Genomic DNA, 5,525 nt, shown 5'->3' on the forward strand with positions numbered 1-5,525 from the left:
GAGAGAGAGAGAGAGAGAGAGAGAGAGAGAGAGAGAGAGAGAGAGAGTTTGATTGCCTTTTGTGCATAGTTCTAAATTGGTCTCCAGAATGGTTGGATCAATTCACAACTCCACCAATAGTGCATTAGTTTCCCAATTTTCCCACACCTTATCCAACATTTATCATCTTCATTTTCCCTCATATTAACCAATTAGATAGGTATGAAGTAGTACCTTAGAGTTGTTTTCATTCATGTTTCCCTAATCAATAGTGATTTAGGGAATTTTTTCATATGATTATAGATAGCTTTGATTTCTTTACTTGAAATTTCTTTACTATGCCTGTTCATATCCTTTGACCATTTATCAACGGAGGAATGATTTGTATTCTTATAAATTTAACTCAGTTCTCTATATATGTGAGAAATGAGACCATTATCAGAGATACTTGCTATAAAAAAATTATTTCTCAACTTTCCACTTTCCTTCTAATCTTGGTCATGTTGGTTTTGTTTATGCAAAACCTTTTAAATTTAATATAATTGAAATTATCCATTTTGTATCTTGTAATGCTCTCTGTCTCTTGTTTGATCATAAATTCCTTTCTCCATAGATCTGACAGGTAAACTATTTCTTTTCTTTTTATTTTTTTTAAAGCAATCGGGGTTAAGTAACTTGCTCAAGGTTACACGGCCAGTTATTTCTGGGTGTGGTGTTAAGTATCAGAGCCCGGATTCGATCCCAGGTCATCCCAACTCTGGGGTCAGTGCTCTTACTCACTGAGCCACCTGGCCGCCCTGGGTAAACTATTTCTTGCTTTAATCGTTTGCTTATAGTATCACCCTTTATGTCTAAATCATGTAACCATTTTGACCATATCTTGATATACAGTGTAAGATGTTGGTCTATACTTAGTTTCTGCCATACTGTTTTACAATTTTCCCAGCAGTTTTTGTCCAATAGTGAGTTCCTCATCCCAGAAGCTGGGGGTCTTTGGTATTATCACACTAGGTTACTATGGTCATTTACTACAAGTTCTTATATATCTAATCTTTCCACTGATCATTTTCTTAATTCTTACCAGGTAGTTTTGATGCTTGCCACTTTATAATAGGACATTTTTAAATTAAGGTATGTACATATTTTTTAGACATAATACTAGTGCACACTTAATAGACTACAGCATAGTGTAAACATAGCTTTTATACGTATTGGGAAAACAAGTGATTCACTTTATTGAGATATTCATTTTATTGTGGTGGTCTGGAACTGAACCGACAATATCATTGAGGTATGCTTGTACAGACAGATCAAGCAATAAGGCATCAATGATTATGAGTCCCCCATCTCCCGTGTGTCTGCGGAACAGGTGTACTATAGAGTCAAATCAACAAGTCTTTATCAAATGCCTATTATGTATCAGGTACTGTCCAAAGTGCTGGTGCACTGATGACCTGCACCTTCCATGGGAAGCTACAAGCCTCCCTCCCATGCCATTCTCATGTTCTCTTGTCCAGTGAGTTGAATATACTTATGCACTTCTCAAAACAAACAATCAGGAATTATCAGATACTAAAAGAAAAAAGAAATACACTCTAGGACATCTTGTACAGGTAGCTAGTATGAGGGGAAAGGGATCCTCAGCCCATCCAAGTTATCTGGATTTTTCAGTAGCTAAAATAGTCTGATTTCACCTGCCTTTATTTGCTACTGATTTGAATCCTTTTTAGAGGCTTTTTACTTATCCATTCATATCCTTTTGGAGATCCACTCTAAAAACATACCTCTCCCAAATATTTTGTTTGCTCCCTCCATCACATCTTCCCAGTCCTGGAGGAATTCTGGGGAGGGGGTCCCTGGAATTTTCCATTTGTCTTCCCTAGCACAGAGAGGTCCCATGAGTCTCTTGCAATAAAGCTTGAGATGAAACCTTTAGATGAAAACAAATGCCTTTTCCTGAGCATTTGTGTCCTATTTAGTGAACCTTCCTTAACAAAAGGGAGCAGATCTTGCTTTTGGTTATTCAGGCTCCACTCTCACTGAAGTAGAATGTTCTAATAAGCCTGAGTTCCCACCCCACAAATGTGTAGTTATGCCATTCTGAGCGGAGATGCCATTTCATTTGTTGAAAGTGATGTCTGAGTTGTACAAAGTGTCCCTCTCTATACAAGTCTCACTGTTTTCCCCTATATGCATACCACTAATGTCATGGGATCATATATTTAGAGCTGGACAAGACTTGAAGAGTTGTGCATATTTGCCCTCACTCTATGACTCTTTGTCTCCTTACATTGACCCAGTTAAGATCACAAGACCACAGATTTAGAGATGGATAGCACCTAAGGAATTGGTTGAACTAAGGATCCCCTAGGTACTATCCATCTCTAAAGTTAAGTGACTTGCTTAAGGTCACACAGGAAGCAGTAGGGCCAAAGTTAGAGTTCAGGTCTCTTGACTTTAAATCAGAACTCTTTCCACAAGAGATCCAGTGTTTTCCCCAACCAAACCTTTAGACTTTTCTCAGGAGAGGAATTTGTACTCACACTATTGTACTTAGGCTTTCCTGCCCTCCACTAATACTCCATCTTCCTTCTAGCCAAGTGCACGCTCCCCCTCTCAGCCCCTTTCCAGCTCTCACTCACTCTCAAAGCCTAGAGAAACTTTGCCACTGCTCATGCATGAAATAGTTTCTCTTCCCCCATTCTCCAAACTGAATCCTGCCTACGCTCCTTCAGAGCCTACCTATTAAAATTGCTCTCCTGGGAGCCTACTGGAATTGTGCATAATGTCCCACCTCCACCTCCCCGCCCCATATCTATGCACATAGATTCTTTGGGGTTTCTGCTTATTTTGCTTATTTGCATTATATGCTGACTAAGCAGGAGGTCTGGCTTTCTTCCTGTTATATTTCTATCTTGTGCCAAATTTAGGATTAAGCACATATTGAGAATCAGAGCCTAATATTGCCCAATGGCATGGGTACTTCCTTCTCCTCACAGACTGTATCTTCCCTATTTGCCCTCCTTCTATGTTCTTTCCCACTTTTCAGTCCATCAATGGGTACTCAGCACCTACTAGGCACATGGAATATGGGAAAAACTCAACACAAATGGACTGGCAATCTCATCAATAGATCCCTCCAATAAGCAGGAAACAACCTAAAATGGCTGCCCATCCTGGTATGACTCTTGTCCATGTCTTTTCATAAATTTGCCATGGGGTAAAGCACATCCAAGTTGCTGGGGGTTTCCCTCAATTCCTTCTAATTTCTCCTAACATCACAAGTATACCATTGGAATACTTGGGCTGCCCATTGATTATTTCCCATTCTCAAGACATGATCTGAAGACATCTTTTTCCATCATACTTTTTTATTTTAAGTGGCATCTTCTACCTGGGCTCTGCTTTGTAGTTCCTTATTTTTTTAAGTGTTATACCTGCTTACACTCACCACACACTTTTTCCTTGATAAATGAACAAGACTCAGTTTTAGTTTTTCAGATTCTATATTAAGCACCTACTATATATGCCTGACATTGTACTGAGTAGTGGAAACAAAGATAAAAAAAAATAATTAAATAGTCTCTGTCCTAAAGATGCTTACATTCTACTGTTTGGCATAAGGAGGAAAATCCTTTTTTATCATTAGAATTATATAAAAGTGAAACAAACTGCCTCTGGAGGGAGTGAGCTCCCCATCTCTGGAAGGCTAGATGACTGTCAAGGCAACTGCAGGGGGAAATTCCTGACTGGGTATATCCTGGAGTCTATCCTGGAATATGTTCTGGGTATGTCCTGGGATGATCATCTGAGATGATCTTTTAGAATCTTTGCATTGTAAGGAACCTATGATTTCTTAGACCTTGTCAGCCTCCATTTCTAGATGGCTGTTGTCAAGGACAGCTGTGGAGGTGGCAGCAGTTGGAGCTATCCATCCATGGACAGTCTAGAAGGGACTGGAGGTTGGGACTTTGTATCCCTGCACAGTGGGGCACATCTTATGGCATATAGCCAGAGGAAAGGTAAGTGCAGCTAACTGAGCAAAGTTTTGGTTGAACTAATATTCCTGTTGTCTTAATATTACATTGCTGTGAGCCCAGACCTCTCTGAATTCTGTCCTTCATTCTAGGGCTGACCCCATTTTCTTCTGGGGATATTGCCTCTATCTTCTTGACCCAATACTCTGAATCTCAACTACTGATTTTAACCCCTGCCTTCTTTGGGACTTGATAGCCTTGTCCCTCCCTCTGGATCATGGAATCTGTTCAGGCTCCCCCCACGACAGGTCCTGTTTCCTACCAGGTGAATCCTGTCTTTCTGGTTTAGTGGAAAACTTGAGGGGATAGGACAAGAATGAAACACTAAATCTATTTGGGGGCTGGGAATATCCACAGGTGGGTGGTAGAAAGACCTGCCACAAACCCTTCTGTAGTTTGATCCCTCCATCATCTGGGCACCATCCTAGACGCTGTTTAATTTGTCTGGGTTCCAGACAGACCAGCATCCCTGTGGGAGGCTTGTTACCTTGCCTTCCCTCCTTCATCCAGGTTACTTAATTCCTCACATGGCTTGGATGAGATGGGAGTCAAGAATTCTATTTCTTCATCTCCCACGGAGTGCCATCAGGCCTTATCATCTGCCCTGCTTTGCAGAACCCCCTTCCTTACCCCCAAGGATTGTCATCTTACCTATTTATGTAATCTAACAAGCTAGGGTCCTTGCCATCTACCCTCCTGATGTACCCTGAGGAATTCTAGGCTTTTCCATCTGGCCTGAAGCTGAACCTTTAACGATGTGTTTTCTTCCCCAGGTAAAGTGTGAGCACCCTGAGAGTGAGCACTAACTCCCTTTTTTCTATTTGGATTGCCGATGCTTAGTACATGGCTTGACATATAGTAAGAGCTTAATAAATGTTCTTTCATTCATTCTTAGTATCAGGGCATTTTCTTATTTCTCTAAGTGGGAAGGAAGGTTGGCATAGTGGTAAAGATGGGATTGGACCCAGGTCATTTAAAACCAAAGTCAGAGCTCTTTCCACTAAGGACCTGTGTGACCCAGATGTTATTTCACCTGTTGGGGCTTCGCTTTCCTTCTCCAGAATGAGAACACGGAACCAGAAGATTTCTAATTTCTCTTTCAGCTCTAAGTCTGGTGATTTCTGGACTCTGCTTATTCCCAGGAAAGCCCTCATCATCTTTCACTTTGTCTCCTTCATGTCAGTAAATGGGCTCAGAAATGCCTCCTCTCAGAAAAGCACCTGAGTGACTGCTAATGGGCAGTGGGGATGGTGATTTATGCAGTTCAGAGTGTTCTAGCTAGGGAGGAAGAGAGGGAGAAGGCCCTTCCCCCAGAGAGCTTCACTGCCTAGAGCTCATCATTGTCAGCTCTTAAAATAAGACAATGCCAACGGCAGGGGAAGACTAAAATTAAGGGAGGGCCATTGAGAGGTGTGATTAAGTTGGCATGCAAATGATTCCATTTCAAAGTGGAAAATCTCTCTCTCTCTCTCTCTCTCTCTCTCTCTCTCTCTCTCTCTCTCTCTCTCT

General features: G+C 41.2%; 1 protein-coding gene across 2 annotated transcripts in view; it reads left to right on the forward strand.

Moving 5' to 3' along the window:
• The window catches only part of CALY (calcyon neuron specific vesicular protein), a 122,572-nt gene that overhangs the window by 42,621 nt on the left and 74,426 nt on the right, over nt 1-5,525 (forward strand). The gene's annotated exons all lie outside the window — the stretch shown is intronic.

Source organism: Petaurus breviceps, unplaced genomic scaffold (assembly GCF_028583685.1).
Source record: "Petaurus breviceps papuanus isolate PSGF00001 unplaced genomic scaffold, PetGlider_PUasm1.0 90825, whole genome shotgun sequence".
Lineage (NCBI taxonomy): Eukaryota > Metazoa > Chordata > Mammalia > Diprotodontia > Petauridae > Petaurus > Petaurus breviceps.